Below are 19,769 nucleotides of genomic sequence, written 5' to 3' on the forward strand. Positions count from 1 at the left end.
TTTATAGACATACATAATGTGTACGTGTGGGTCTGTATGTGTCAGAGCATATCTATCTATAAAATAAAAGTTGGTTACAATAGATGTTCTTATCTGACCTACTTAAAATTGAACATGAAAGCACAGTTAATTTCATCTCCTATCTGTCAGATTGATATAAATCTCCTGTTCAGTATTAATTATTGTAAGCATGAATATTCTTCATTTTGGGGAGAGACCTGATGGCTAAAGCTACTGAAGACAGAAATCCCAAACTAATTAAAATTCCCTCCCACACCCCCTCACTGAATATGTGTGTAACTTTTCAGACAAGATTCACCACTGCTCAGGCTGTCATACAGGATTTTGCACCTTCAGATAAAGAGTGTAAAACACTTCCTCTGAGATGCATTCACAATTTTAAATTCAGTTTAAGTTCATTGTGCTGTGAAATACACAGGAACAAAGTGGTCTCAATTTCCATCTAAGCCTCACCTAAATGCTTGCAGCTTGTTTTTCTTCTGTTTCTTTCTGCTTTTATATCCTGTGATATATCCTACTTGACCTCAGTAGTTCATAGGGTTGTAGGGTGTTAGTGACGTTTTTTGTTCTCTTTTGATGAAATAATATGCTCCTAACCAAAATTATGTCAGTGAGAAGCGTAGAAATCAGGAATTGAACGCTAAGATTAATCTGCCATAGTATTGCATGAAAAACAAGTACAGAACAAAAACTTGCTTTACATCTTTGTCTCTGTCTATAGGTTTAAACAGCATAGGATGAAGTCCCTTTCTACCTGGAGACCAGTTTTTTGAAGGCCCTGATCCAGAAAATTGATGCTCCCAAACATCCACGGGAGCTTCACAGATTTCTGACCCCTACCAAACAAGGTGATCTACCTTGTAACAGTCCAGAAGAGCTCTGCCTTGAAACAACTCTTGGTAATCTCAATGTTTGGTCTAGTTATAGGAATTAGATTTTGTTTTCTTACCAGCAAGCTCCATGCTGTACACTGAACATACAAATGAAGAAATTTGGCTTTCAAACAACACTACTGGCAATGAGGTCAGGTTACTGGGACTATTCTTTGTTTTACTGCAATTGTATGTTGGGAATGTATTTTCAGATAGGGATATTTGGAGAAAGGGATAATGAATTGTGTTTTAATGGCCAGAAGTGCTGAGAGATTTTATTTATCTACCTTGTGCCCAGTATTTTCACAGGGAGAAGTGTATTTGAGAGAACAACCTGAAAGGATCAGAGACAAAAGTATTTGTCTCTGTATCCAGAACAAAAAGTATTTAACTTCACTCAGAAATGCTGAGCTATTAATAAGATGTTTTCATTAGATGCTTGAAATTAGTGTAATGGGAAAACAAACAAACAAACAATTAAACAAAAAACAACACTAATCAGACATTACCACCCCCAAACCAAGACAGACCCCTCCCAAAATAGTCAATAAACTCATAATTACATGTTCTGCCAAGATTCTTGAAAATCAGGTTTGACTCCCTGTTCTGTCAGAGTTGAAACCAGAACTGTTTCTGATGTGTTAAGTTAGTCCTATAATTGCTGAACTCCTCTGGTTGTAAGAAACGTTCAGAAAATGACAGTGGTTTTTTTTTTTTTTTATGAAATCACCATGATTTTTTTTTTTTTTCTACAAAATTAAGGTAGAAAATGTCTGGGAAGTTCTTTCTCTGAATTGCTGAAGCTTGGTTTCTCAGTGTTGTTTCAGAATTATCTTCACCCCTTCCTGTAGCACAGGTAGGAAAGAGTTTCATTCTTGAACCCTAAAGAAGATGCTGTCCAGCAGAGGGGTCAATGTTGCCTCTACCATGAAGAAGAATTGGTCATGAGAAGAAGGGCTCTAGAGACAGCACTGAACAGAAATAATTGCATTTGCATTCTTTACTTGTGGCACAACATATCTATATCTATCCATATCTATATCCATATCTATATCTATATCTATATCTATATCATCTATATCTATATCTATATCTATATCTATATCTATATCTATATCATCTATATCTATATCATCTATATCTATATCTATATCTATAGATACATTATGTGTATGTGTATATGTATATGTATATGCATATGCATATGTATATATATATATAAAATAAATAAAACAGAATGGAAAGAATACATTTGTGTCTTGTACTAAAAGTAAGGAGAAAAAGCACAGTTTAGACCAGGCAGTTCCAGACACCTTTGAATGGCTTCCTTATTCTCACAGCCAGGTGTTTCTAAGAAATATTTAGTAAATGGACTCTCATGCTGTAGTCAACAACCCTCATGCCACCATTTCCAGTGGGAAAAGAACCTCTGCAGTGGCCAGCTCATAATTGTTGGTTAAAAAAAGTACTTGCTCAGCACAAAACATCTTCACAGAGCTAGACATGTCTGTCAGGGTCAGATTTTAAGGTAAGATTTTGAAGGAAAAAACAGAACAGCAGATGAAGGACACCATAAACTGGTTTAATCTAGATGTTCATTCCCTAATCTCTCAAACATCTATGGTTTTCTTTAACTCTGCATGAACCTTTGTACAGTGTGTTTAGTTGCATTGTGCACTGTGTTTTCAAAGTCCTTTGGTTTGAGAGGAGAAAAACAGAAAAAATCCTCAACTCAGAGTCACTCTACAAGACATTTATTCATCAAAAATAATTGTGGTCAGACATTTAGCTGAGAATGCCGGTATTTGTCCTAATGTTCTGTAAATGTTTATACCAAACTTAAATGAATGTAAATACCCCATCTCTGAGCTCTGTGGTAAATCGTTTGTTCTGCACAGAGAGCGTTTGGCGGGGAACTTATGCTCCAGCCCATTCCTATTGAAATAGTTGAGACCGATGGCAACTGGCCATCTAATCCCTGAGCTCAAATGTAAATACTTTACTCCACAAGCAAAGCTGAAAAAATCTGAGCCACATTGTGGTCACTCTTGTTCCAGAGAGAAAATAATATGTGCCAGCCCTTATTCCTGATACAATTTATTTATCTCTTCATGCTGCTGAGCTCTGCAACCTGACACATTAGAAGTCAAGTCTAGGCTCTTCTTCTTTTCTCTCCATCTCAGAGCTCTGGTATTTGTCTCCACAGATTTTAGCTTATGGGTCAAAGGGACCCAAAGTCTTCTGCAGTAGACTGCAGAAGTTTCAGTCTGCTTTGAACAAAACCTTGAGAATTTGTTTTCACTGCAGGGAAAACTCCCATTGATTTCAAAGGGAAGAAGGAGTGCAGTCGTGTGCTTTCCACCTCTGAAAATCAGAGCTCCCAGATGCACATTTAAGACTAGCAACAGACAGGTATCAGTTCCGCTAATTAAGTCTCATTTATCTTAACCATTTCACTTTTTAATCAGATAACACAATGATAAGATGCTATAAAAATATATGACAGATAGTCAAGGTCTAGACTTCTCTAATGTGGCAATTTTTTTTTTATATTATGATCTTTCTTTGTATATGCAGATGAACTGCTCTTTTATTAACTTCCCTTTGTAAGCATTTCACATGCAAAAATATCAGATATGAATTTGAAAAAAAAAAAAACAAAAAAACTTTCCACAACTGATGAGAATGAATTAGCTCATAATTGCACTGATTGATAAGTTCAGTACAAAGCAATAAAATTGTACCATTATCAGGATTTGAACTTAATATGGGGAATTTTTTTATTGCTGTTTATTTAGTATAAAAAAAAAAAAAAAATGTGTCTTTGGATGTATTCTATAAGAACCGAAGTGTTGAAGTAGGTTAAAAAATCTGTAAGAGAACAGATGGCTATATAGAGATATATGTAGGACAGATATTTGTTCATTCTTATTATTTGAATTACACTATTTTTGTATAATTATTCTAATGGTAAGGATTTGTTTTATGGGTGCTTTCCATAAATATGTGCAGTATCTGGTAGACAGAAATATGAAAGAAGTGTGGCCATCTATCCCCACAGAACATCTCTGTTACAAATATAAAAAACAATCTAAGGACATCAGCATGTTTCCTCCATTATCAGCACAGAGCAATAATGCACCAGAGTTCAACTCAATATAGCAGATAAAAAAATAACAATATTTAATGTCTAGAAAGTGAAGCTAGGCACCATCCTGTCTAGGAAGTATATTTTTGGATCGGAGGCACATCAAGCATACTAATGATGGCCTTGGACTTCTGTTGAACACTTTAACTCAAATAGTTATAAGGCTTTGTTTTTCAGGTACTCTGATTCTCCACAGTTTTCATCTTCTGATTTGTGTACTAGAAATTTACAAATGGAAAGGAATCCCACAGTGAAGGCTCCTAACAAGAAACTTGCTCAATAAACTTACTTCTCTTCGTTGCATTTGTGGGTTCCAAATAAATCCTTGAGATCTTAATGGATTTCAAGGACTTTTCAATCCGTTCAAGAAAATTTTGTGTTTCTCAATACATTAATTTCTTCTCAAACTCGTGGAAAAAAAAAAAAAAAAAAGAAATATACAGTGTGACTTTAAAATTATCTCACTGGGAATATTTCGGAGAAAAGTGAATTCCATGTGAAAAATAGGAAACATCAACACGTTCTTATTAATGCTTATTAGCACATCATTTTATCATAGAAAAAAGAGGCAATATTTGGGGAAAGCAAGTAGAACATAAGGGAGTTGCCAATATGAAAATTATTTTCTTTATCTTTCTTAACCCAGAAACTCTCTGGTTCTCATGGAAAAGGCTAGTCACAAGTCAAAAAAAAAAAAAAAAAAAAAAAAAAAAGAAAGTGGGCCTAACCAAAAAAAAGTAAAACAACCCAACCACCAATGATAATATGCTTAGTGGGAGAGGAAATATGCAGAATAGCCAAATATTTAAAGGCCCCTTTTGGTGAACAGGAACTCCCACAAACAGACGAATGGTGACAAAAACTATCAAGCTACGTGATCCTGCTATCAGAGCCACATCTTTTGTTCAGGGCAAATTGCCACAGCTTCTCTGTCTGTGTCTCTGAGGCTGCTTTGTGGGGCTAACAGAAGGCAAAATAGAGGGTTGTGAGTCTTTCAAATAGTTTTGTAATAGAAAAGTATCTGTGACCTACACAGCCCTTTCAAACTTATCCTTTGAGGTCAAGTTTTCTCCATTTACACGGGGCTATCATTGAGAGCGTGAATAGGTTTTTAGTATGATTTTTTTTTAACTTTGACATTTCTTCAAAATAGGGTAGAGTGTTGCTAAAAATATTGGCTTTAAAGAATGGGTATGGTATTACAGTTTAGGAATTGCTAGGTTATCCAGAGTCTTCATCTTGCACCTCAGTACTATGTAAATATAATGCTGTCATACAAGAGAGGAAGTAGCAGAATGAAATATCACTTCTATTTGCACAATTATGTAGTTTGGTAGGACAGCTTGAAACTCATTAACTGACCTTTAAAACAAAAATCGAAATGATTATATTAATGGCTATAATTTGTTCCATAATGTTTTAATCCTTGATTGAGATTTGGTGAGTGTACAGTTAAGGTATTAGTGTCATTACCAACATATTATTAACATAGATCCATCGTGAAAGTTAAAAAATTCACTTTCTAGTAACAACCAGAGACTGTAACTCATAATTTCCTTTTGAGATTTGGAATATCTGGCACAGCTCAGAAACTTTCACTTACTGTAGTCATATTGTTACATAAGAATTTCAGTTTTTGTGATAGTGGGGCTTCAGACCCTAAGACTGCAAAGCTTGTATTGCGAATATTCAAATACAAAGCTATACATGGAAATATAAAAAAATACCTAAGTACAGGAACACACCCCAAATTTACTATCTTTTTTAATTTTTTAGTTTGATGATTGTGTTGCTCACCTCAATATTTAGAAAATTAAGTGACTTATGAATATTGAAAGAGTGAGTAATTAAAATTTCAACAGCAAAGAAAAACCTTCTTAGATCTTGATGAACGAAGTCATGCTCTTTAACTCCGCTTTGTAGAGTATTTTTTATTAAAATTATTTTAATTTATGATTAATTGACCTAAGCCAGAAAAATGTAATATAAAAAAATAAGAATTTCCCATATTTTTCTTTTCTGTTCTTTTTTCTTGACGTTTATGTCTTTAATTGTGAAGCTTTTCTTTTTTTTTTTTTTTTTTTTTTCTTCTTTGTCTGGCAATCTGTGACTTATATTGGAAACATATTTGAATAGACAGTGCCTGCTTCTTTGAGATTGCATTAGGCTATTGATGGCAGTTAAACCAGAATGCATTTTTTAACTGAAATTCAGAGTATGTCGGAACATAAACTGAGCTCTCTTAGGTGTTTGAATAGATTATCAAGATGATATTTTATCAGTATTAGGGATATTATAAATGTATTTATATTGCAGGAAAATAGATTCTAAAACATTTAACAACAAAAAAAAAAAAAGATATATTGATTTCTACCAATCCCTCAGAAATTCCATTCAGCAATTTTTGTCCTATGGTCCTAAAACAATATAAGTTGTGAAGAGATAAGATAGCTTACAGTTTTAATGGTCCTTTCTGAAAGGGAAATCACTCTGCAAGGCCCTTTAGCAAGTCGTTGTCTGAATGCTTCCAAAGCAGAACCTATACCGAAATATTAAAACATTCTTAATTTGTGTTATCTTAATCCTATTAAGGGAGAGCTAGGCAGAAGTGGTGCATGTACCCCTTCCCAAGCTTCATTCTTACACACTGCTTGAATAAGCCACCATTTTTCCTCTGACCATAAATAAAGAAAGAATAGAGCTGCAGCAAGGTACTGGAAGAACATTAGCTTGATTGTTTTTCTCACCATCTTGTTCCTCCCTAGCCAATAGTTGCTGTACCAGAAACCAGATCTTGTCTGTATGGCTTCAGAAGAGCTGGACCTTGGTGGGACATGAGACCCAGGATACACTGGGTACATTTCCACCATCATATAGCACAGATCCCCATATTGTTTTGTGTTACATAATTATCCAACACTGCTCCAGTGAGCTTTATACCCGCACAGATGTCACTCAGCCAGCAGGGGAACACATATTGTCAGGTTGTGCCATGAAAATACTGCTTTGGTGGACTTCAGCACAGCCCTTGCATTATTTCAGAAACTTTAAAAATAAACCAGATAATAACAATAAACTAGATAATAACACTAATATAATAATAATAACAATAATGACAGCAACAATGGTGTTTTGTGACTGCAGAACAGCCCTTGGGAACCATGTCTTTACTGATGGAAAAGTGGCATGATACCATGTTACGTTATGGTGTGGATGCTGCTTGTCTTACATAGATGGACAGCTGAAAGTTCTGTGAAACTTAGCACTTTGCACCTCAGGTGAACATATTTTGATACATTCACACTTGCATCCTTATACCCTGTCTTTGTTATAACTTTGTCCTGGAAAGAGAAGGAGGAGATATGAAGATAGAGTTGTAGCAAGAGTCACCCCGGTTATGCCCTGCATGTTCAGCACAATGCAGCAGGTCCGTGGATGGAGGTAACGATTGCAATCATTTTGCCATAGCAGCAAACCTCTGCGTAGGCCGTTAAAAGAAAGAATTGCACCCTACCTTCTCTTGGAGGATAGCACAGTGACTCATAACAGCCTTAGTATTGCTCAGCCTGAGATTGAGGAGTAGGAAGGGAAGAGACCTCACAAATACTGAGTTTACAAATAACAGTGAATTACTGATTCCAATACTTGCTGTCACAAACTCAGAGAATGTCACTTTTTCTCTGTTCCTACCCCTAGAAATCCCTTGAAGACCAATGCAAACTCTCTGGACAATGACATCCTCTTAAGTTAGGTGCTTTTAAACCCTGGTGTGACCTGCTTATTCCCTGATCATCTAACTTTAATCAAATACTGATTTTAGACTGTATCAGTAGTCTACCCCTTGTTTTCCTAAGTTATGTAAAAGGAAGATACTGTCAAAGTGAAAGGGTTTGTCATTTTCAAAAAAAAAAAAAAAAAAAAAGAAAGAAAGAAAAAAAGAAGTAGTTCTAAGGAATTTCAGAATAACATTATTTCTGTTTTACAAGTGAGTAAACAGAAACCTAGAAAGATTTAAATGAACTAGGCTCGGTAACAGGGTTAGATAGGAAAAGAACCCTAAAGAATCAGAATTTTTCTGATGTAGGCCTGCTATCTCTCACTGTCACTCTACTCTTGCTAGTAAAGATATCAGAGAACTATTCTTCTTCCCTCTTGCTTTGCATGCCCTTTGAAATGACAAAGCATCCTCTTGATACAGACATCAGTGAAAAAACTCTGTCTAAAAATTTCTGTAGGCATCTTTTTAGAATAAGGTGGACAATTTAGCTCTGTATCTTCATGTCTTGATGTCTTATGCACACCTTAAATATTCCAGACCTTGGAGGAACCAGTTATATAAGAATTTCCCAAATGTGGATTTTAATAGAAAGTTAGATAAGCAGCAACCAAGCTTCAGATTTCCTTTCATTGGCCATTTGTTAAGGGCAATGAACCTGGTGATGGGTCTGGAGAACAAGTCTTATGAAGAGCGGCTGAGGGAGCTGGGATTGTTCAGTCTGGAAAAGAGGAGGATCAGGGGTGACTTTAACGCACTCTACAGGTACCTCAAAGGAGGCTGTAGCAAGGTGGGGATTGGTCTATTCTCCCATGTGCCTTGTGACAGGATAAAGGGGAATGGGCTAAAGTTGCACTATGGGAGGTTTAGGTTGGATATTAGGAAGAACGTCTTTACTGAAAGGGTTATTAGGCATTGGAATAGGCTGCCTAGGGAAGTGGTTGAGTCACCATTCGTGGAGGTCTTTAAAAGACATTTAGAGTTAGAGCTTGGTGATGTGGTTTAGTGGAGGACTTGTTAGTGTTAGGTCAGAGGTTGGACTAGGTGATCTTGGAGGTCTCTTCCAACATAGATTGTGATTCTGTGATTCTGTGATTCTGCTACATCTCTAAAGTTATTTTATAAAATGAGAGGAATGAACCAAAGACCATAGACAGAAGCTAATCTGTGTGTTTTAAAAGCATTAGATAATTAAATATTTATTTTTTTTATACCAATAAGGATGATTCTGACCTGAATTTAGGCAGGGAATCCTTCACCTTACTCCTTTCCTGTGGGATAATCACCAACACCTGCTGCTCTGCAAGGATGCATGAGGCATTTAAAGAGCATGTACAGATCTTGTGAGGTGCCTAGTGAGACCTGGGTGTTCCCAGGGCCAGAAAGTATGCACACACAGGACAGGCCATCTTCTGTCTTGATGAACTTAGCAAAGTAATTAGCAGGAGCTCACAGTGAGTGGGCCTCCTTGCAAGGAACAAGGTAAGATATTATAAATATTTTCCTCTTCAGTGACCAAACTCCTGGGTCTTTGGGAGTGGTGGCACTTATGCAGAGTCTGCAAGCCTTGCAAGATGACCTTAGGGTGAGTTGGCCTCCTACCTCGGTTCCCCCTTTGATATGACAAAAACACAATGCTAACCTTCTTCTTTACTACATTAGAGATAGACGTGTTTTAAAAATCATAGAATCATTAACATTGGAAAAGACCTCTAAGGTCATCTAGTCCAACTGTCTCCCTGCTACCAATATTACCCACTAAACAATGTCCCTAAATGCCACATCCAACCCTTCCTTAAACACAAAGAATCAAGACCACTAAAAATACAAACATGAAGAGTCATCTAAAGATGAAGCTGGCTGATGCAGCTATAGTGCATTGAGCAGAAGGTCCCACACTTCATTTAGTTGCTGAGTACCACCTAGACTAAGGATTTAACCCTCTGGGCTATTGGAGGACAGTGTTCTTTTGTAGCAGATACTGATGTATTTTCTAGTTCTCTCCATCCTACTATGAATGCTGCAGAGATGTAAAGAATAAAGGAAACAAAGATGAGTTGATGGGCTTTCTCTGTCACAAAATGCTAAGGTTAATTTGCCAGGAGGGACTGCCACAGCTTTCATGATGTGTGTAAAGCTTTAATCTCATGTAATCACCATTGCCAAACTACTCTGCTCAATGGGATAAAATGTCCTCCCTGTGCCCACTAAGTGGGAAATCAGTTGATTAGAAGTATTTGCAGAACCAAAAAGCTTTCTGCATGCTGCCTCCAGATGAACTTTTATAAATCCCACCAAATCCTAGCTTGCTTTGCACCATGTTGCTAATAGTTTGATCTATGGCCTACTAATGAGGTACATATTGCTTCAACTCCAATACAGGTATTAGGGTATCTACTCCATTCTGCAGCTCCACAGAGATTATAGTTGTTTGTGCCAGGAGGAAAAGGAATTTCCAGGGCATAAGTCATCATTTAGAGTTATTAACAAAAGGATTTATTATGTTGCTCTGTTTCAAACGGCGGTATATATGATGCCTAGAGCATGCCAGAATGCAACTACCTACCACATAATGTCCTAATGAATCACCACTTGCTGGAGGAGCTGCAGAACCTCAACATTCAATCGTGCATTTCTTCCCCACACACCAAATTGACAAATAAGGCCATAATAGCTTTGCAATTTTATCAGGTAGAACTGATCTCAGGAAGATGAGTACATTGAAACCGCGTTGAGAACTATGTGTGGTGGGGGGGAAATCCACATTTTGAAAAAAAAAAAAAAAGTTTTGATGTTGCAAAACAGCTCTAATGCAAAGTCCATGCTCACCCCTAACCCTGCAGACATCGGGGGTCTGTGACTATGGGTTCCTTAGCTATGACTTCAGGGCTTGTAGAGTCAAGTTCTACTCTTGCAAAACTTGCAAAAAGAACCTCACTTTCCAGATCCATGAAGACGTAGCTGAATAAAGGCTATTCAATCCTGCTTGTTCATGCTTGTTCTCTGCCTAATTTATAGTAATTGAAGGTCAAAGGCTCTCTTCTCTAAAATAGCAGTTAAGAAATAATTCCCTTTTTTACTGAACCAGGGTCTGGTAAGGTTTAATTAAGCAATGTTTAGAGTACATTTTGACTTCTCCAGATAGCAGGAGAGACAAATTATTATTTATCAGCTTTTACTAATTTTATTTCCATTTTCAGGCTTAAAGGTTACAATATTTTGTTCTGACTTTGCTTTTAGTAAAGGCGCTGGAAATTTTCTTATTGACTCCATATAGGAATAGTATCAAATAATATTTATTTTTCCATGGTTAATAGTTAAACTCTGAATGAGATCCAGCCTTTAAGTATACCGAGAAGCAAGTTTATCTCTTTGAGTACTCCCTTGTACTCTTCCTCCCTCACCATTCCTCATGTTAAGAATTGGGGTTGAAACAAGTCCTGCAGTCAGTCCCCTTGACATCTTGCACCATTTCTCCTGCATCTATTTATTTACACTTCCAACTAACAAGCCTATGGAATGTTAACTTTTTGGTAAATTATTGATTCCTTTCAGTTGCTTATGGGGCAGAAGGCTGATGGTATTGCAAATGCTATATTTTTAGGATCGTATTAACAGCTCAAAAGAAAAAGCTCCTAAAAGGGGAGAGGTAACTCATAAAAGTCTATTTTTAAAACAAAGCATGGGCCAGATTCTGCTTCCACCAAACTCTGTGGTACAATTTCCAAAGCCTGTGCTAAGAGGAAGCTCAAGCACAGGGGGTGATGAAGCCTGTGATTATACAGCACGTTATGTTAAAGAAAAAATAAATGAAATGCAGATGCTTTTATATAATTCAAAGACAGGACTCAGTGTTTTCTTAAATTATTTTTGGTTTCGTTTCCCCTCTCCACACACTGATCCCTTGGCTACAAAGAAAAGCTTCAAAGAACATAAGCAAATCCAATCCTTTTATTTGTTTTGCTATCCCCCAACATTTCTTCAGAGAAAGAAAGAAAGAAAGAAAGAAAGAAAGAAAGAAAGAAAGAAAGAAAGAAAGAAAGAAAGAAAGAAAGAAAGAAAGAAAGAAAGAAAGAAAGAAAGAAAGAAAGAAAGAAAAAAAGATTTTCTCTACTTGACTCTGTTGCAAAGAAATCCTGATTTTTAATTCCTTTTCATCTGATGTATTTGTGCATCAGGATTTAAAGATGCCTTAATGGGGGACAAGGTGATAGAAAAATACTGCTGTTCATTCCAGTCAGATGTGGCTTACGCTAAGTCATGTTGATTCAGCAAAACTTGTTTTCAAACAAGAATCTCCATGTTACAGGTTACTGAAGCCTAATGTGACTAAATGGTAGATGAGAAACTCAGGGTGAGTTTGATAAAATTTCCTTAAAACTAAGAATTCACATGTGAAAAAGTCAGCAGATGAAGAAGAAAAGAGTTTATTGCAAACAGATATATTGCAAAGTGCAGGGTATCATATTTTCTCTGAGAAGAAAGTATTTAGCTGAAAATATTTGACTTTTTATTTAGTCATTAATGTGATTCCACAGTGAAGGACATTTTCTTCTTGCTGTCAAGGTTCTGATCGAGCAAACTTCTTAAGCCTGTATGAAACCTGAGCATGTTTGTGGTTCGACTGGGATAAACGGGGGCACAATCACATGAATAAGGTTAGATATGTGACTGCCTTTCTGAATCAAGACCCTGTGAAAGTTACAAAACTTTGAATTGCAAGATGTATCAAAAATTTCCAGTACACGCTAATTCTTTTTAATTTCTTTACCAAGTAGATGGATATTACATTGTTCTCAATTAGATTATATGGACTTTGTTTACAGAAGATTCCTGAAAACCAGTAAAAATAATGCTAAAATTCTGATAACTTTTAAGCTTTTTACACCGTTTTACCTTACTTTACATCCCTAAAGAGAAAGAAATAACAATCAAGTAAGCAAATTCCCAACAGATCTGGAAGAAAAATATCTCTGAAGTGTACTATTTTTAATTATTTGTGAGGTGTTTAGAGTAGTGCTGAGAACATGTGAACTCATGACTAAGTAGATAATTTTACCCATACTGAGATCCAAAATTTAGCACATTAAGAATCCCATTATTTTATTTTGTCTTGGGAGATGATGTGAGAGAAAACTGCCAGGAAAAAAAAAAATAAAAAAATAAAAAATTGAAAGAATTAGAAACAACTTTTTTATGGAATTGTTGAGGAAATCACACACTATCATCATGTATACATTTATTTTCAACATATAAAGTCTTTGTCCAAGAAGAGATGTTCATAAAAACCTCTCAATTCAGTCATTTGACAGATGAGATCTGTGCTTTATGTCAGTCACTGAGTTACAGGCCTCTCCCCTATTCTGTTACTGTGATTCTTATTCTGTTTATCTTTGTGCCCACACAGTATATCAGTATAAATTTATACATGTATATGCATATTCTATACATACAGCCTATCTTTATTATGCAGATGATAGCAGTGTTAAGCTTGCTGCAGAAGGGCATTTCTTTCATTTTTCAGAGGAATGCTAGGCAAGGAGATCTATTCTTGAAGCTCACAATATTAGAATAAGAATGAAATAATTTTCATAGCAATACAGCAGGGAAAAACAGTAAAACTGTGAGAACAATAACTGCAAGGCTTTTTTTTTTTTTTTTTTTTTTCTTTTTTTTTTTTTTCTTTCTGAGATGCAGCAACACAAAACCTTGCTTTGAAAACATTTAGAGCAACCTCAGTGCTCAGGAACAGTGCTCAGGAATGGAGTTGCTGGGGCTCTGGGGCTGATTCACCACTGCCCTGCACTCTGCACAATCAGAAAGCAAAGGGAGTGGAAATTGTTAGCATCCTCTGCCCCAGCACAGGCTTATTTTACTCCCACCTTGCTTGGTGCAAATGAGTGCAAAAAACAACACAGCGGAAAGATGTAGCCATGGTTCTATGCAAAACAGCAGATTATCCATTTTCTTATGTGTTTCCATGGTTCTTTTCTTCTCTCTCTCTCTCTCTCTCTCTTTTTTTTTTTTTTTTTTTTTTTTTTTTTTAAGTTAATGGTGGTGCTGCTGTTATTGAATTAAAACTGAGACTTTCATATTATGGGTTCATATTTTTTTGTTTGTTTTCTTCTGTACATGTAAAAGCCAAGCACATTAAACAAGTTCTGTGACTTGTGAAACTACTGAAGTCCTCAGAAGCTTTCCAGTGGGCTAAATGGAGTTCAATCTGGCAAGAATTTCAGCGTAGGTTTCCCTACTGCTGAATTATAGCAAGGATATTCTGTACCTCCTGAATACAGATCTGAACAAAGGTCCTGCCTCTTTTTGGCTTAATTTTCATGAGCTTGCTGGTGGCTTCATTGCTCTCCCATTGATGTGAACTGTGGTACTTGGTGACTCCAACTTCGAATCCAGTAACATCTTTGGGACCCTTATTGTAAGCCAAACTTCTTGCTATGTTGAATGAGAAGTCAACTATTTAAGTTCCATGAGACTTCATCTTAAACCCTAATGTCACAATACAGCTCTTACTGATCAGATAAAGCAAGGTGTCTTGAATCAAATTATCAACCACCAGCTTCTTGGTACACTCATTCAGTCTGTAACTAGGCACAAATACAGTATGTTTCACTACTCTTGTGAAATGTCTTGCTTTTACCTGAGGATCTTTATTTTGAGTTGTTGGTACCCTTGATACAGAAAAGTCAAGACAAGATAAGAATAAGTTCTTGTGGAATAGATGAAGTAGAAACCACAACAGAGCTCTCTAGACCTCGATGTTGAGGAGATTCAAGCAAGAGCTACTCACTGGAAGTTCATTAATACACAGGAAGTCTAAACTGACTCATCAATAACTTTATTATTATTGTTATTTTCCTTCTGAAGAAACCCAACAGATTAGTTACATAACAAATGCACCTGTAAGAAATTACTGAGGCTAGAGAGAAGCCCTTTAGGGCCTAGTGCTTTCTGAAGTCTGGCTCCTAATTCCACCTGTCTGACTGCACTGAGGGAAACATATCTGGCCTTGGGTTGGACTTACCAATGTCTAAAGAAAATTCTGCCCCAAATTTTCCTTTAGGTTTTACAAGCTACACATCTTCAAATCCTAAATAATAATAAATCAAAGAATCATGTACCAACACAGTCTTTGATTTTGATTGCACCTGCAAATACAGAAAAAGAGCTGGAAAAATGGCCTTCTTTACTTTTTATGTTGTTTCTCCATTCAAATAAATAAATAAATAAATGATGCAACAATTCTTATTTGTGAATAATACTGTGAAGAAAAGAGTTGTTTGGAAAGGATTTTAGAAGCTATGTTACTGTAAATCATTGTAACATAAGGCCTACTTCTACATAAATAATATATTCACAACTGCATTTTAAAATTTGCAATCAGTGAGAGGAATATAAAATGAAATGTATGAGATACTGTAAGCAAACTGCTTCTTAGCATCTCTACCAAGGTAATACATTTTAACTTGGTACATTAAAACAAACAAACAACAACAACAACAACAACAACAACAAAAACACTTTAAATCCTAAGATCAATTGCAAGTGTAGACAGACTCCAGGTTTAGAAAGAGCATTCTGTCTTGTCAAGCCCACCTTATCATCTCAGTAGAATAAACACCATAATTATTCTCACATTTTTGTTTGTTTTCTAATTGGATCATTTATTACTTTCAGGAAATTCAAATCAACATCAGATTTATAACACAAGGCTCCTGAAATATTGATTTGGTTATAGAAATGTCAAAGTTGGCAGGTAAGCTGTCTTGTTGCCTCAGGAGTCTTTTGCATTAGCAGAAATTATGGAAAAGGCCTTTAGAACTGAGTAAGTTTAACAGTTTTTCTTCTGTGTTACACACAGTTAAAAACTCTGTTCTTTTACCGATATTTTAGCTTCATCTATCAGCCTATGGTTAATAATATTGGTGGGTTTGAATCACACGCACAAAGGATGTGACTGTAGCTGTTCTATTTTGCAGAATGGATTCTACTTCTTAGTTGGTTTTAACAGCTTTTTGGATGACTATTGACAAAATTTTCTGTTTAGTTACCAAAAATCTACTAATATCAACCATGCATGATCTAGAAATTCCTCCTTTGTATTCATTGTAAATTCTCAAGTTCTCAGTGTGTGCTTTATTTATCACTGAATGAAGGTTTTGCTTTCTGTTACTCACCAGTTCGTGTTTCTACTTTTCATCAAAAATGAAAAACAATTTCATAAAACATAATTATCTCTAAAAATTATATTAGAAAACTTGGTTTAATTATCTGCCTTCATGATCTTAAGGATTTTACTCACAGATTCATAACCTTATTTTGTGAGTGAAATTTATCATACTAGTTAGCATAAAGTACCTCTTCCAGCCATGTATTTACTGCAATATGTCCAATTCTTGAGTATTAGAGGGACTGATTTTTTATGCTGAGCAAAAAATAAATAAATAAAAATGTGGACAATAGATAGTTTGACATTTTATCTAAATCTCACTGAAGTCACTGGAAAAACCATCTGAAATTAACCACTACCCTAATAACACATCATGACGTAAAGTAAAATCCTGCCACAACTTACGATGTTCCTACTCATAAGAAACTCCCATCAGCACAAAGTGTATGGTGCTTGGAGTTTGCTTTCCATTCAATAAACCTTATTTCCACCATAGACACAAAGAAGCTGTTACAGGAGGACAATTCTTTGTACATATGTTCACTGAGCTTGTGACACTGGATGTCCTCTAGTACCAGCAAAAGAAAATGGTTGCTTCTAGGACTTGGTTCCTCTGACTTCATCAAAAGAAAAGAAAAAGTAGAAAATCTTTTTATCTTAATAATCTGTGCAGAGAGATTAGTTTGGAAGTAGCTACCTGTAAAGGGGATGAGCAGAAGATACTCCCATGAATTCTCAAATATTCCATAATTCAATGGACTGTTGCAAAGTTGGGGGCCTAGAGGAAAGGAGGTTGGAAAAAAAGAGGTATTCTGCCTTTAAGATATTTTTTTTTGTGTGTGTGTGGAGATTGATACTTTAAAACTGGTGATAAAATAGGGTGGTCAGAAAATTTTCGTTTCTTTCTTGATACATATGTATTCGATTCTTAAAGACTTAAGTTTTACAAGACAACAAATGGAGGAATCAAAAGAGAAAGTAACTGTTCGTGTATACACTTCTCCTTAGAGCCCCTATTACAATTATGTATTTTAAAATGGTGAATAAAAATGTAATACAAATCCTTAAATATAAAGATTAATTCATCCAATTTTGCAATTTCTTCTTTCTTTGTCAAAAGTAGTCCAAATATTGTCTGAGAAGTGAAATATTTTTATGAAATTTTTTAGCAAAATTGTTCATACAACATTTCTAAAAGGAAGAGGAATACACAAAATAAATTAGCTTTACAGTTTCATCAAATTTAGAAAAAAATGCTAGGTGTCCCTAATCATTTCTTATCACTTATGGAAACTGTCAGAAATGAGTTCATATTCGGTACATTTTGCATGAAAATATTTTCTGTGCATTACTGTGAAGGCAAAGTATCTCATCAGTCTTAGATATACAGGAACATTTATATTCAGGATACTAAATGTTATTAGAAATTAGAAATTAAAATGTTATTAATGTGTTCCACTGGGGATGGGGAGTGGGGGTGGGGAATCAATTGAACAAATAACAGGTTAGCTACTTTTTTGGGGAGGAAATCGAAACAAAAAATGGAGTTTGACTTACATTTGCACAGACATTAAGCAAAGGCAAAGTGACTGAAAAAAATATTTATAAAAACAAGGGCTATCATCCCAAAAGCCAATACTTTAATGTGTTAAGATAAAATAATGTAATACTTTCTATAAGTATATAACTGATTCTTAAATACAGAATGACAACAGAACTACCTGAGACTGGATTGCAAGAAAGGGAAAAATTATTTCTGAAGTCCTAAACCTCTGTTGCTGTAAACACAAATATGCATAATGATAAATGTATATTAAAAAATGGGCAATTGTTTGAATAATGACTCATGTATTTAAGTATTTATTCAATTACTTTGATGGGAAAAAAAAAAAGTCTACAATATATCCTAGTGCTGACAAGCTTCAGTAGGCTTTCATGTCACATTTAGATCCATGATAATGCTCCCTAACTGTAGCAGGAATGGGGATTGACTTTAGCTTTTATTCAATTGCTTGTCTAAATGCACAACCAAAAACCCTGAGTACAGGTGGGTCCCGCTGCAGTTTAGTTATTGAAGCCAAAGATTAGCAACCGTATCACCTTGATTTTAATCCTCATTTTTCCTTATTCACAGTAACCCTAGGCTTTAATAACACATATTCGTTCTCCTTTATTCACCTGCAAAACAACAGGTTGTAATAATTCTGAGCTGCCTCTGGGGTGCTGGCTCATAATCTTATTTTATTTTTAAGTGCAATAAATACTTTAAAAACATTTTCAAATTATAACTGAAAGGCACAACAGGAAAAAGTACTGTCATCATAATGATCTGCTGAGCTTTATCTTGAACAAGTCCTTAATTACAAAGGAAGCATGTATGTACAAGGTAATCCCTGACTTGGTGAAAACTGGTGCTGTTCACCTTATTGCACTTGCTGTACTTATTCTTGAAGCCAGTTTATCCCAAGCAAGGATGTGGCCCAAATCCTTTTATTTTCAGAAATGTGAGCCAGCAGTGGCTGTCCTGTTTATTTAACAGTTGAGCGTGAAATTCAGCATTGCTGCACTGATCCACAAACACTTGCCTCTCCAGCATGACCCAAAGAGTTGGTATCGCATAAAGGTAGGACTGCATTTTCTCAGAGCTCACTAGAGTATGGACATGGACTTTTCTGAACCTACACAGTGATCAATTCATGCTCCAAAATGTTAAACAACAAAGTACAGCATAAAAACAGTGACCGAGTTGTGGCCTGTGTCTAGCAACCACATTCTTTCCCTATGCAAATCAAACCACGCACAGTACAAAGGCCCTTCTGGTCCACTTTATTACAGGAAGGAAAAACCCACTTTTTACCAGCAATGGTCGGAAAAAAATGAAATATTCAAATTTTATCCAAAAAAACAAAACAAAACAAAACAAAAAAACTCGGCACAGTTTTTCACAGAATTTCTTTTTGCTCTTTTCAAAGTATTCCTTTAAATAGATCTTTGCTTTTCTGTATGCATTTTCCTGTGTAATACGTCTTTAATTCACTGTCTTTTTCCATACACATCTTCTGTTCTGAGCAGAGAGACGGTATATATTAAACAAAGCAGACATGGTCTTAATTCGCTTAAGGTCTTGCTCTTTCCCCTCATTACAAGCTAAGTTAAACAATATTATTAAAGCATTTTCTTAATGTTTTTGAACTTACCTTCATTTCTCTTTTTCCCTCCACTAATGGGAAATGCTGTTACTCATTCACAGTCCATCTGCCTAATAGAAACTAGCTTCTGACAATTAAAGTGCTAGCATGTAAATTCTTGTATGACATGCCCCTATCTGAAGATTAATTTGTGCAATTCATGACTGATGAGATACATTATTATCTGCAAACTTATCACCTCTCTTACCCAAGTTCCAGCTCAATCTGATCTTTGTTAAGGCTTAATGAAAACAAATGCAGTTCTAAGAACAATGGAAAAAAGGTGCAAAATGCAATACATTTTGTTTAAATCATTTTTAGAGATACTGTCTGTGGGTGTTAGTACAGTTATGAATCGTTTTATAACCAAACTTGAGGAAAAAAAAAAAAAAAAAAAAAAGGAAAACAAAAAATAGAAAGGCCACTTGTTCTTAGAAAACTAACAGTCAGTCAAAATGTTTCCCACCTTAGTACCAAAACAGGTTAAAAACAGAGCTTCAAAAGATGTGAAACAGTAAATTTATAATTAGGGAACTTAAAGGCAATCACATAATTATTGACATTTGGAGATGGGTTATTT

General features: G+C 35.5%; 1 long non-coding RNA gene across 3 annotated transcripts in view; it reads right to left on the reverse strand.

Annotated features, from left to right (window-relative positions):
* Positions 1 to 19,342, reverse strand: part of LOC311430192 — a 37,849-nt gene extending 18,507 nt beyond the window's left edge. Inside the window, exons 1-2 of one of the 3 annotated variants that reach the window (XR_014688611.1) lie at positions 19,199 to 19,336; positions 6,498 to 6,580 (exon numbers count right to left, since the gene is read on the reverse strand). This is a non-coding gene — a long non-coding RNA (uncharacterized lncRNA). Of the gene's footprint in view, positions 1 to 6,497; positions 6,581 to 19,198 lie in introns of all 3 variants that reach the window. The other 2 variants (XR_014688610.1, XR_014688612.1) reach the window with 2 other exon arrangements.
* Positions 19,343 to 19,769: the final 427 nt, after the last annotated feature.

This window comes from Aythya ferina, assembly GCF_964211825.1.
Source record: "Aythya ferina genome assembly, chromosome: 1".
Taxonomy (NCBI): domain Eukaryota; kingdom Metazoa; phylum Chordata; class Aves; order Anseriformes; family Anatidae; genus Aythya; species Aythya ferina.